The sequence below is a fragment of the Oratosquilla oratoria genome, chromosome 8 (assembly GCF_046742065.1).
Source record: "Oratosquilla oratoria isolate Oo_2021 chromosome 8, ASM4674206v1, whole genome shotgun sequence".
Classification (NCBI taxonomy): Eukaryota; Metazoa; Arthropoda; class Malacostraca; order Stomatopoda; family Squillidae; genus Oratosquilla; species Oratosquilla oratoria.
The window spans coordinates 11,554,439-11,569,438 of record NC_134784.1 but is presented as its reverse complement, the minus strand read 5'-3'; the positions used below and the strand labels follow the sequence as shown (position 1 = coordinate 11,569,438).

The 15,000-nt window shown below is 39.8% G+C and overlaps 1 protein-coding gene across 3 annotated transcripts in view; it reads right to left on the bottom strand.

Moving 5' to 3' along the window:
• Nucleotides 1–15,000, bottom strand: part of Papss (3'-phosphoadenosine 5'-phosphosulfate synthase) — a 181,185-nt gene that overhangs the window by 114,690 nt on the left and 51,495 nt on the right. The window lies entirely within an intron of this gene.

Sequence of the window (15,000 nt, the reverse complement as noted above, 5' to 3'; positions counted from 1 at the left end):
GGCAGGAGACATGGATGTCCCTACCCACGAAAAGTTAATACGGAAACAAATGATTGGCGGATTGGAGTGCCTTGGCTAGTTACCTTCCCTACAATGGAGGAAGAATCGTGTCTGACAGTACTGATGTATCAAGGATGTTACAGAAATATACATTAAAACCCTTCCTCTTGCCTGCCAAGGATTTGAAACCATTATCTTGTCCAGACCTCTGAAATTATCCTTCAAATCGTAAAGTACGAGTATTTTTCCCAGATTGATTTTGGGCCAGATGAGAGTAAAAGGGAAGAGATAGGCAGTATGTTTGTGAGAAGATGGATGTGCTGGCTTTGAGTGAAACTAAAATTAAAGGAAAGGGCAACTGTGAGTTTGGAAGTGTAGCTGGGAGGTACTCAGGAGTGAAGAGGGGACGAGGGAGAGAAGGGGTGGCTATACTAGTAAGTGAAGAGATAAATAAGCGGGTAGTGGAGTGGAAGGAGGTTTCATCAAGGTTGATGTGGATGAAGGTGAAGCTGGGAAGGGAGATATGGGTTTTTGTAAGTGCGTATGGACCTGGTAGTGAGAAGAGCGTAGAGGAAAGGGAGGCTTTTTGGGTAGATATAAATGAGTGCATAGAGGGATTAGGGAGAAATGTCAATGTAGTTGTATTGGGAGACCTTAATGCTAGGGTAGGAAACGAACCAATAGACGGAGTGATTGGGAAGTATGGAGTTCCAGGTAAAAATCGTAGTGGAGAACTGATGGTGGAGATGTGTCTTGAAAGAGAGTTGATGATAGCAAATACAGTGTTTAGGAAGAAAGTCAAGTAGAAGTACACATGGGAGAGGGTGGTGGATGGAAGGGTGGCAGATGGAGCGTTAATGGACTATACAGTATAGCGGTGACCAGGAGTATGGTAGGAAGAGTTAAGGATGTACATGTTCTAAGGGGAGAGAGTGGGGGAATATCAGGTAATTTTCTGGTGGAAGGTAAATTGAGAGTGGAGAATAGGTGGAGAAAGAGGAAACCGGCAGAAGGTAGGGAGGTACTTACAATGAACTGCTTAAATGAGAAAAAAAAGGAGAATGAGTATAAGCACCTGAAAGAGGAATGGGAGGGAGTAAAGGATAGAGTAGAGCTAGGAGTGGAGGAGGAATGGGGATGGTTCAAGGAGGGTCATTGGGTGTGCAAAGATGTGTGGAACAAGGAGGGCGGGAGGAAATAGAAGGGTAGTGGGTAGTAGGATGAGGAAGCAAAGAAATGTGTAGAAGAGAAGATGTAGGCATTCATAGACTGGCTACAAATTAGGACGAGGGAATCGTATGAGAGGTACAAAGAAAAGAGAAGGGAAGTTAAGCATAAGATAAAGGAAGCAAAGAGGAGAGTAGATGTGAAATGGGGTAAGAGTATGACAGAAAATTTTGAAAGAGGAGGCGAATCAAGTAGAGAAGAAAAGGGAAAAGGTGCAGATGGAGAGATGATAATGGAAGAGAAGGCAGTGAGAGGAAGGTGGGCAGAGTATTTTAGGGAGTTGCTAAATGTGAAGGAGGACGGGGAGGGAAAGGTAGTTGTAGTGGGAAGCGCTAAGAAAATGACCGTGATGAGTGAGGAAAATGGAGGAGAAATAGGGAAAGATGAAGTGAAAGCAGCTGTTAAGATGATGAGAGCTGGTAAGGTACCTGGTCTGGATGGATGCCATGCAGAATGTCTCGAGAAAGGAGGTACAGTTATGGTGGACTGGCTGGTGAGGTTATTTAATGTCTGTTTAAGAGAGGGTAGAGTGCCGGAGGACTGGATGAGTGCCTGTCTAGTTCCGCTTTACAAGGGAAAGGGGGACAAGTGTGAGTGTAGTAGTTACAGAGGGATCAACTTGAGTGTAATTGGGAAGGCTTATGGGAGGGTCTTGATTGAGAGGATTAGGAGAGGAACAGAGGGAGTAATTGGTGAGGAACAGTGTGGTTTTAGGACAGGTAGAGGTTGTGTAGATCAGATTTTTGTGGTAAGACAGATATGTGAGAAAGCTATAGGAAAAGGTAAGGATGCTTTTGGGGCTTTTATGGATCTGGAAAAGGCTTACGACAGGGTAGACAGGAAGGCACTGTGGGTGGTATTGCAGATATATGGGATAGGAGGAAAGCTGTTAAGAGCAGTCAAGAGTTTTTATGAGAGTAGTAGAGCTTGTGTTAGGATTAGAAATGGAGAGTGAATGGTTTGAGGTAAAGGTGGGACTTCGTCAGGGATGTGTTATGTCGCCCTGGCTGTTCAATCTTTACATGGATGGGGTGGTGCGAGAGGTGAATGCGAGGGTAGTGGGTCAGGGGTTGGAGATGGTTAAAGAAAATGGAGGAAAGTGGGAGGAGAACCAGTTGTTGTTTGCTGACGACACTGCGCTTGTAGCAGGATCAGAGGAGAGATTGAGGAAGTTAGTGACAGAGTTTGAGGTGTGTGAAAGAAGGAAGCTGAAGATAAATGTGGGTAAAAGTAAGGTAATGAGATGTACAAGGGGACAGAGTGACAGCAGGCTGGAAGTGAGCATTAAGGGTGAAAGACTGGAGGAAGTGGATAGTTTTAGATACTTGGATGCGAATGTGGCAGGAAAGGGAGGAGTGGGGATGGAGGTAGAATGTAGATTGAGAGAAGCGAGTAAATATCTTGGTGGATTGAAAAGTGTAATGAGAAATAGACATTTGGGAATGGATGCTAAGAGGAGGTTATATGAAGGAGTGATTGTGCCAACAGCAATGTACGGGGCAGAAACATGGAACATGAGAGATGGAGAGAGAAGGAGTTTGAATGTGTTTGAGATAAAATGTCCGAGAAGTATGATAGGAGTTACTACGCTGGACAGAGTGAGAAATGAGAAGATGAGGAGGAGAACAGGGGTGGAAAGGGAACTGGGAGATAGGGTTGATGAAAGAGTATTAGGATGGTTTGGACACATTGAAAGAATGAGTGAAGAAAGATTAGTAAAAGAAGTGTGGAAGGCAGAGGTGGAAGGAGTGAATATGAGGGGGCGTCCTAGGATGAGATGGATGGATGTGGTGAAAGGGGCATTACAAAAGAGAGGAATGTCTGTGGAGGAAGGGCGGGAGAGGACAGAAGATAAGGGTGAATGGAGAGGGGTTGTGTATAGATGATGCTGTGATGCATGAGGGGGAGTGGGTGGGGGATGGGGGGTGAGGAAGTATGTATGAGAAAAAATATGACGCAGCCCGAAGGGATTTCTTCCCGTCTTTTCCTTTTCTGCATGGGGGGACGGAGAGGGGGGGTCGCCGAATGTATGAAGCGGCCTTGCTGTGGATGTGCTGTGTCTTGCGACACTGCTTCTGACCCAGGGCAGTGGACAGGATGCAGGGATGACCCGTCATCCAGGAGGTGCCAAGATAAGAGGGGGGGGGAGGAGGAGGTAGGGGAGTGAAATATATAGGAAATGGAATGATGGGTGGCAGAGGTTTCTGTGCCTTTTTCTTTTTGGCTACCCCCCGTGTAAGGGGAAAAAGCCTTTGGTATATGTATGTATGTATGATTATGGGCCTGGTCGATCGCCGTTGCCGGTTACGTGAAGTCCTGGATGTTTCTGCAACAAAGACCAAGGCAACGGGTTGATTGATAAAGTATATTCCTGTCCTTCCGCCTTTGGGGGGAATCGATAAGATGTTACATATTCTTGATAACTCCTCCAAAGTAGTGCGAATTCGTAGCGACAACATGGCAACAAACACGAATCGTGTCAACGATTGTCAAAAAACCAATATGACTGTGGTTCTTAAAATATTTTACGAGAATTGGATTTAGCAAGACAACTGTACAATGTCACCGGTATATTTCATGCACTTGTACTTTTATGGTAAATATTCCCAGTTTGGTCAAATACAATGATTTGCGAGTGTTCCCAAGTGTAAAACATAGGCACTGATAAATTTATGAATGGGAGTAAGAGACATGCAACTGTCTAGTGTAGGCTTTATGACCTCTTGCAGTCTCCTCCATTCTTATGTTCTTATGTACCCCACAGTCACTTCAAAGATGTACGATTGGAAACTACAATTTCTGAGTCCAGAGTTTATCTTTATGGCCGGGTACTTTCTGGATGATGAGCCTGACTATTAGGGTATTCAGTATCATGCATACCTGCCTGCGATGTATATCGTTTCTATCCTTGGGGGCAATATCGTGCCAAAGAGGTAGCGTCGTTCAGGTGATACAGGAGAGATGGTGGGTACAAGAAAGTTTATATTACAAAGGATTACAAAGGCGGAGCATGCCGACAGGAGACCTTTTGATCCATATCTAGGTCGGATGCAAAAAAAAAAAAATCATATTAATAATAAGTAAAAACTATAATAATGTAAATAACAAATAAAATACATAAATAAATGCATAGGTATAGTTAAAATAATAAACAAACAGGTAAATAGTAAATGATAATAAATTGACATATAACTAATAATAAATGAAAATCAGACAGACAAATTATAACAAAACAAAAACAAATAATATAACATAAATCATAATCATTACAGCATCTTACTTAGGTATTTATATAAATGATTCTTAAAGCTTCGAACTGAATTACATTGCACTACCTGTGCAGGAAGTTTATTCCATTCATTAACTACACGGTTGGCAAAGTTGTTTCTACCTACTTCCAAATTGAATCTATTTCCGGACAGTTTGAGACCATTGTTTCTTGTCTGATTCTCATTCAATGTGAAAATTTGGTCACTTTTGATGTTGTCAATTCCCTTTAAAATCTTAACGACCTGTATCAAGTCACCTCTGAGTCTACGCTTTTTTAGGGAAAACAGATTCATGTGCTTAAGTCGATTTTCGTATGATTTATTTTTGATATTTGGAATCAGTTTTGTGGCTCGCCGTTGTACTTTTTCCAGTCTGTCAATGTCTTTAATGAGATTCGGTGACCATACGGAAACAGCATATTCCAAATGTGGATGAACTAACGATTTATATAGCTTGTTAATGAGTGATGGACTTTTGAAATCAAAAGATCGCGCAATCAATCCTAGAATCTTATTTGCTTTCTCAGAGGCTGAAATACACTGCTTGGATGATTTGAGGTCGTTACTGATAATTACGCCGAGATCTTTTTCACTATCCACTTTTGTTAACGAATTTCCAAATAACTTGTAATCGTACTTACTGTTATTTTTACCTATGTGCATTACCTTGCATTTACTTGTGTTAAATTTCATTAGCCACTTTTCAGACCATTGCTGTAATTTATCTAAATCTTCTTGAATATCTAATTGGTTTAAGTGATCATTTGCCACTCCGCACAGTTTTGTATCATCAGCAAATTTGGAAACAGTAGATTTTAGTCCATGGTCTATATCATTTATATATACTATGAATAGAAGTGGCCCAAGAACGGAACCCTGAGGAACTCCACTTGCAACACTTTTCCATCCAGAAGTTTTTCCATTTAAAACAACTCTCTGTTTTCGACCTTTCAACCAATTACTAGTCCAACCTAATAGGCTACCACTTATTCCATGCAAAGCTAATTTAGTAAGTAGTCTTTCGTGTGGGACGGTATCAAAAGCTTTTGCAAAGTCTAGATATATTAGATCTATATTGTTTCTTTTGTCATAATTCGATATAACTGTGTTGTAGAATTCGAGTAAGTTAGTCACGCAAGAACGTTTCCGTCTGAAACCATGCTGGCTATCATTTATCAAATGGTTACTTTCTAAATGATATTCGATAGCATCTCTGATGATAGTTTCCATTATTTTTCCTACGATTGAAGTCAAACTTATAAGCCTATAGTTATTTGGTTTCTTTTTGTCACCTTTTTTGAATATGGAAGTAACGTTAGCTAGCTTCCATTCTCTTGGGACATCTCCGGATATTATGGATTTCTTGAAAACAATTTCTAATGGAACAACAATCTCATTTTTCATTTCCTTTAAGATTCTTGGATGCCAACCGTCAGGCCCTGGTGTTTTATTAACTTTGAGTTTGTCTAACCTTTTAATTTTTTCTTTTGTTATATTTACCGTAGTGAGTAAGTTTACCCCAGACTTTTCACAGGTTTCAGTTTGGAATTCACTTTGAGGTGTTTCGTTTACGAATACCGAGCTAAAATAATTGTTTAAGATATTACACATTCCTTCATTTGAATATTCAAGTTGACCGTCAGCAGATAATAGTGGACCAATGTGATTCCTAACAACCTTTTTATCTCTAATGTAACTATAGAATTCTTTGGGATTCTCTTTGGATTTATCAGCGATGTTCATTTCGTATTGTCGTTTTCTTTTTCTTATTGTCTTTTTTAAATCTCTCTGTATTGAAACATAACTTTCATAGTCATTAGGTGCACCCGAGCACTTATATTTCTTATAAGTCTGTCTCTTTTTAGCAATACTTTTTTCAGTTTCTTTGTCGAGCCACTTTGGGCGAGCCTGATTTGGGGGACGTCTGTCCTTAAAAGGATAAGTTTGAATCATCTTAGTGAGCGTATTTTGAAATATTTCCCACATCTGATCTACAGGCCTTTCGTTTAATTTTGCCTCCCAATCTGTAAGCTGAAGCTCCTGACGTAGTCCTATGAACTGAGCTTTACTGAAATCGGGTATTTTAGAAGCACAAGTATCTATTCTAAAATTGTTTAGGAGTTTGAATCTGACTAAGTTGTGATCGCTATTTGCAACAGATTCACCGACTTCTACATCAGTTACCATGCTTTCGCGGCTAGTGATCAAAAGATCAAGTAAGTTTCCATATCTTGTGGGCTCTTTTACATGCTGAATTAAGTAATTGTCACCAAGAAAATCAATCAAGCGACTACCTATATGGCCATGTTCATTTGATATATTAAAATTAGGTAAAAATTTTATTAGGGAAGACTCAATTGTTTTCCTTTTAAAGCTACATGTTGATCTATAGATTATTTCAGCATCTTCCCAATTCATGCGGTGATTTTTATTGGCAATGTGCTGAAATACCGCGGAATTCAATTGACCATATCTAACAGAATTTTTATGTTCTTTAATTCTTGTTGCCAAATCTCTTCCAGAATTAAAGAACATAAAAATTCTGTTAGATATGGTCAATTGAATTCCGCGGTATTTCAGCACATTGCCAATAAAAATCACCGCATGAATTGGGAAGATGCTGAAATAATCTATAGATCAACATGTAGCTTTAAAAGGAAAACAATTGCGTCTTCCCTAATAAAAATTTTACCTAATTTTAATATATCAAATGGCCAGTGGTCACCTGACTGCATCACTACCTCAGCAGTCAGCCACGCGCTACCTCATGTACTCCAAGGTCACAAAACCCCCACGCGACCTGCGGAGCATCGGTCATGTAACCTGAGCTTGTTCCTTTTCTCACCTCACATTTTTGTATATAAGCATATGCCTTCCACTATATATTCATTCTGCTGAAGAGGGTCACAGTTAGTGATCGAAATATACAGAACATTCGACATTAGTGTCTTCTTTTCTCCGACTGTGGGATAAAAAGTTTATTTTGTCAATGTGCTACGACATTACTTTATAGTGAATATATATATATATATATATATATATATATATATATATATATATATATATACATATATGTATATATATATATATATGTATATATATATATACACATATATATAATTTTCTAAAAACAAGATCACATAGATCATCCTAGGCGATTAGATTAGGTTAGGTTAGGTTGTGTTAGATAATGATCTAGGTGAAGGTCTGTACGGAGGGACGGAATTCAGTGACAGCTGGACCTGGAAGAAGAGGGCATTGGGAAGAAGGTACTGACGACAATAGACTAGAGCGGACTAGCACGAAGGTAGAAGTGGAAGAGGAAAAGAAGAAAGAGAAAGAGGAGGAGGAGAGGAAGAGGAAAAGAAGATGAAAGAGGAGGAAAAGCAGAGGAAGAGAAAAAGAAGATAGGAAGAGGAAAAGATGAGAGAAAAGATGAGGATGAGATGAGGAAGAGGAAAAAGATGAAAGAGAAGGATGAGGATGAGAAGAGGAAGAAATATAGATGAAAGAGGAGAAGAGGAAAAAGAAAAGATGAAAGAGGAGGTGGAGGAAAAAAGATGAAAGAGAAGGAGGAGGAGGAGCAGAGGAAGAGGAAAAGAAGGTGAAAGAGATGGAGGATATGAGGAAGAGGAAAAGAAAATGGAAGAGAAGGATAAGGATGGGAAGAGGTAGAGGAAAATAGATGAAAGGACGATGAGAAGAGGAAGAGGAAAAGGAAAATAAGATGAAAGAGAAGGAAGAGGAAAAGAAGATGGAAGAGAAGGAGGGGAAGAGGAAAAGAAGATGAAAGAGGAGGAGGAGGAGGAGAGGAAGAGGAAAAGAAGATTAAAGAGGAAAAGGATGAGAGCAGAACTAGGAAAAGAAGATGAAAGAGAAGAAGGAGGATGAGAAGAGGAAGAGGAAAAGAAAATGAAAGGGGAGGAGGATAAGGATGAGAAGAGAAAAAGGAAAAGAAGATGAAGGAGAAGGTGGAGGATGTGAAGAGGAAGGGGAAAAGAGGATGAAAGAGAAAGAGGGTCAGGATGAGATGAGGAAGAGGAAAAGAAGATGAAAGAGAAGGAGGAGGGGCGGAGAAGATGAGAAAGAAAAGGGACAAGAGGAGGAAAAGTAAAATGAACGAGAAGTGGAAGAGAAATATAGAAGATTCACCTGCATGCTCATGGAAATGGATGTTTAGCTCCTTCCTCGTCAGATGAAGTTGATCCAAACAAAATAAATTAAAACATATAAAACGTAAATTACGACTAAAGAGAAGTGTACGGATTCACTCTCTTTTGACGTCACCAATGCTTGTGGTCTGATCCTCCGGGCATCAGAATTCAACTTTCCTATTAGTTACCTCAACGTCGTTACGAATGTAACGCAATTCTCACTTGGCCCAAGTACAACGCAAATGAATTAAACAAGTATACCTCACTAGGAAATAAATTACAAGGAAACGTCGAAAAAAATAATTATAACCTTTAGCATAAATGTCTTCCTCGCTCACTTGAAACAAATCTGAAAATTTACCCTTTCAAGCCTTATTTCATCCCGTGTCCTTCCAATGCGCAGCTACTCCACTTGCTGACAGGAAACTTTATTGCCAAACGTTCTGTAGTTGCCAAACATCGCCAAACAATTAATTCGTTCCAGCGCGCGATCAACACTTATCTTATTGTTCTTGGGTAATGAGTGTGACGTTTATTGCTGTAATATTAACTGTAGGCAAAATATACTTAAATTAGTTTCTGAAATTAATTATCAGAGACAGTACATGTTCTGTTAGTCAGCTAGCATTAGGCGTTAGTTTGAACAAAAACATCCACCACAGTTTCTAAAGAATCTAACGTTTCACAGAAAACACCAAACATGGATTAACTCACTGCTATTTATGGAAACAAAAACATTCAATTACCAAAATCATATGCAGTGACATCCACCAAAACTTGAAAAGAAAAAAGTTAACAAATTAATCTTACGTAATCCTCTACCGAATTGATCACGCAGTCTTGCCATGTGTTCACCAATCACACTATTTGGGAAAACCCACCGTAAGAAAGAGATTACATAAGCCATGCTTACAACCACCAAACCTCCCATTCCCGCTGTCAAAGTGGGTCTCAACCTTTTTCACTCTATTCCCCGCATTTGTGAATTCTCAGCATGCATTTGCCCCACCCACCCCTCTTTCCTTCCATACCCCAACTCGCCTAAACGATAAAGAATAATAATAATAATAAAAAAGTCGATGAAGGGAAACCCTTTGCTTTATTACAAAGTTGACAATCATAATTATCTTCTGCCAGGCCAGTGTGATGGCAGTTTTTCGATGATGATGATGATGATGATGATGATGATGATGGCGATGGCGATGATGATGATGATGATGATGATGGCGGCGATGATGGCGATGATGATGATGATATTGTTGTTGTTGTTATTATTCAGATTCCTCACATTATAATTACAGAAATGTATAATTTGTGACATCAGGCCATGGCCACCAGGTTGAGAACCACAGTACTATATGTTATGTTACCAAGTCATACATACTGTTTAGCTCCGGAAAGCGTGAAAGGTATTTTCTTACAGACCTTGGGACTATTGTATTTAAATATACTGTACATACTCGTACTATACAATCTACCAAATGACTCTTACCCATCTCCCCAACCACAACTCTTACCCTCAGAACATGCAACCGTCCCTTTCCACCAACGGCCTTGGGTCCGCTGGGGGCGAGCGGTTAGCAGCCCTTGTCCTCGACAAGTGAATGTCGACATTGTCCTCGCGACAGGGTGATCGGCTGGCAGAATTTTTGTTAATAGTAGTTCTTCTAAAATATTCATTTAGTAGAATAGGTATGGAAGACGAATCAGAAATAATTCTGAATGCCCTAAGACTAATCGAACAGGTCGACTGTGTGGCTAACGAACTCCGCAGTCCAGTGAAAGTGAAACGAGAAGACCCTTTTGAACGCTTCATCCGGCGTGCGTGGTTCTGATGTCCTTTGAACGAAAGGGCATACAAAGTCGTGTCACAAGAGAATCACTGCCTGCAACGTGACTGACATGTATGTCAGTCAGCATTAAGAAGCTTCAATGAACAATGATAAGTATGTATCTGTGGTTCTCATCCGGGGGGACATAACAAGAAGTTAGGGGGGGTGGCCTGCTGTTACATTTTTGTATAATATACAGAAACTTAATATTTGAAAAAAAAAACACTCTGTCCTGGCAGAAGAAACAAGATAATAATGGTCAATCGTGTAATAAAGAAAAGGGTTTGCCTTCATCATGTTATTATTTCTCTTTTCTACCAATTCATGAAGGGGGGAATGGAATGGAAATGGTTGAGAACCATTGGTATACAGTACCAGGCCAAGGTAGTATCTGATTCTTTGTGACGTCATCTCTTACGTGACTGAACTGATTCTCTACCAACGCACCGCTCCTCACCTGGAGCCTGAGATGACCTGGGCATCACTTCACACAACACCCACACACACTTGCGACCACTAATCCAGCAGTCCGAGTTCGATTCCCGCCCAGGGCTGAAATAATTTCTGCATCCCTGCAATGCAAGTCTTCATTCCAATTCTCATGGGTAGGAAGTTCTGTGATTCACCATGGTATTGGATCACGTGTTGGACTCGTGATCGACAGCTATTTCCCTCTCGGAAAAGAGCTCATATATGACCGATTTACGGGTAATGCTGTGACCTTAACACGCACACACACACCCAACTCCCTGCCCACGAGAGTTGGAGTAACGACCCGCAACGCAGCGATACTGAAATTATTTCAGCCCTGGGCGGGATTCGAACCCGGACCGCCGTAGTGGCAACCGAGAAACCTACCACTGCGCCACCGTGTGTGTGTATGTGTGTGTGTGTGTGTGTGTGTGTGTGTGTGTGTGTGTGTGTGTGTGTGTGTGTGTGTGTGTGTGTGTGTGATAGCATTACCCATCGATGGGGTATAGCTCTGAGCTCTCATCCGAGAGGGTGACCGTTGTCGATCACAAGTCCAACACGTGGTCCAAAACAGTGGCGAATAACATACGTTTTTAGGAGCTTTAGCTGAGGAATCCAGCAGAATGGTTATGTACTACAAGATGTCTTGTAGCACACACAGGCTCCTGGTTATTTTCATTCTTGACTTTGTTTTCTGTCTCCGTGACAGATCACTTAACAACTCTGCTTCCGGACCTTTCCAAAGTATTTATCCAAGGCTCATTTCACACGTATTGACTTTTCGCTGTGTGCCGTCCACGACACGACGTCGTACTCTCAAATAGCCATGGGTGTTTATGGACGCTCTCATTCGTCACGACACGATCACTTGTGAAAGAGTCCATAGACACCCATGGTTATTGTGTGTGTGTGTGTGTGTGTGTGTGTGTGTGTGTGTGTGTGTGTGTGTGTGTGTGTGTGTGTGTGTGTGTGTGTGTGTGTGTGTACGACAGCTTCTCTTTATGTTCTTTTATACGGTATTTCAGCTCTACAACACAAAGAAACTGTATTTTATACACGCACGCGCTCTCTCTCTCTTTCACACACACACACACACTTATATGTATATATATATATACATGTATATATTATATATAAATTTATATATATATATTTATGTGTGTGTGTGTGTGTGTGTGTGTGTGTGTGTGTGTGTGTGTGTGTGTGTGTGTGTGTGTGTGTGTGTGTACGACAATTTCTCTATTATGTTCTTTTATACGGTGTCTCTACAATACAAAGAAACTGTATTTTATATATGCTCTCTCTCTCTCTCTCTCTCTCTCTCTCTCTCTCTCTCTCTCTCTCTCTCTCACACACACACACACACACACACATTTTTATATATATATATATATATATATATATACATATGTATATATACATATATATACATATATATACATATATATATATATATATATACACATATATATATATACATATATATACATATATATACATATATATATACACACATATATATATATATATATATGTACACATATATATATATACATACACACACACACACACATATATATATATACATACACACACACACACACATATATATATATATATATATATATATATATATATATATATATATACATACATATATACAACTGCTGAAGGCAATATGCATCAGAATCCCGTCAATTAATATTCAGTTAAACATGGTATCAACCATACCACTTTAATTCTTCACTGGGAGCACTGGTTTTAGGTTTATGAAATTTTGTCATTCACCTTCCTCCTCCTCCTCCCCATCTCCCTCCACCTCCAATATCTTAGAAGTTTTAAGGGTAGCACTTGAGACTCCATATGACAGTTCATTCGATGATAATTCATTCTATAGCATATGCATTAAAGCAATCTGGGTTCACAAACGCAGGAACTGAATGCGATCGAATAGAGTTAACATGGACATGATCGCGCTGCATAGTAATAGTAGTAGTAGTACTAACACTAATAATAAAATAATAATAATAATAACAATAATAAAATTATAATAGTAGTATGTAGCAGTGGTAGTGGTGGTAAATACACTTTATAACGTACTAATTTGTAATTATATTTATGAATGTTCCTCGAGCATATATCCTCACTTGAATGTGCCCGACAAATGAGACACACTGAGGGCATTCAGTACACTTGTACCCCAGGACAAGCCAGGTTTTATACAATTAGGATATTCTCCTGTATTTGAGGTGGTTGGGACACATTGAAAGAATGGATGAGGGAAGGATAGCAAAAAGATGGAATTGGACACCAAAAGGAAAAAGACCCAGAGGAAGACCAAGGAAAAGATGGAGAGATGCTGTCGGTGAGACACTGGGGAAATACAGATAGCCAGGACGATTGGAAGAGCTTAGAGGAAACCGGACACTACAGGACTGTGGCAACGCCACTTCTGCAGTGTCCCCTTAGCGCACATAGCATTGTTGTAAATGAAATTGTTAATCTTGGTCAAAACAATTATGTATGTCGATTGTAATCAAATTATATATTGTAAATATTATGTCACATACGAGGATGACCATTATTTTGTAAAATGTATTTATATGTAAAATTATTTGCATACTCTGTACAATGCATTAATATATTCAATATGTATAATTTATGCCATTGCGGACGGTCAGTTAATTATCAAGTGATCTTTTCAATATTCAACAAATTTTAAAGACTTTCTTCTCCCACACTAACCGATCCCGCGCGAGCGGTTAGTCTTACCTAGCAAGCGAGGGGTCTTGAAAAAATATAAGCTTTCACTAATCCCTCACTCAAGGACAATCCCATATACCATGATGTGGTAACTAACCACATCAGGACAAATGGCAATGGAGGAAGGGGCTGGGCCGACTGACAGTCTCTAATGATACTGACAGTGAAAGTAGATGAGAACAGGAGAATTTGTCTGCTTCCTCCATCTTCAATATCATTTGTCATTAATTAGTTTATTCAACAACCATCTCTAACTGGGAGCCGACTCAGAAAATCTTATATAAACAGGATCTCCAGCTGAATTCCCTGTTGTGTACACAGTGATGAAAAGGCTTAACCGATGTAAAAGCCAAGGGAATGCAATGGGGATATAACAAGGCAAGACTTTGCTCGACCGGATTCGATTTACGTCGTCCATAAGTCGAAAAGATCGAACACAATGTTCTTTAATAAAAACACTTCCGTTGTTTCCGCGTTCCCTTCCTCTGCCTTCCCACACTTGTCTGCACAACTTGTCTTTTAAACATTTGACCTAAATCAAAACAGCTTGAGAGCTTGGATGATGACTTGGTTCAAAAAGGTGTGCGTTTTCAATACAGCGCATCTGAGTGTGTAGACACCTGGTTCTGTTTTTTGCACAAACCAACGTTAAGGTTGCACCACACAAGGCTAGCATGCTACTTGCTTTAGCTACTTCGTGCGAGTAAAATCGACTTCGGGTACAACATTCTAGGCTTCTGTAAGAACATCTGGGTTCTCTTAGCTCGCCATTCAACACTTCACTATATGACGCAAGAGTAATTTGACATTTGGAAATTTGAAAAACAAAAGATCGAAACCGAAGTCATTTCAACTCAAACGAAATAGCAAAAGCAAGTAACATGCCTAGAAAAATGACTAGTGTGCCGCCAAATTTACACATTTATACATCCACTTGTGAAGGACTTGGGCCAGACTTCTTATGTCCTGTAATTTTGGATTCGCACCAACGATGTTTGGCAAAACCTAGAGATTTTTTCGTAGTATTTACACTGTTTTATTAAAGGTTCGTACGTGCGTTATACACCTTGCACAATCCCACAACGAAGGTCGAAGCTGATTATTGGTTATTGAGAGAGAGAGAAGGGGACAGAGGAGAAAGAAAAAGAGCGAGAGGAAAAAGAGATAAGAGTGAGATGAAAAAAGAAAACGAAAAATAAACTCCTTCATCGTCGAGCAGCTTCAGCATGACATCGACAGACAAAACTTCCATGCATGGAAACAGACACTAAATGAGGGTAATTC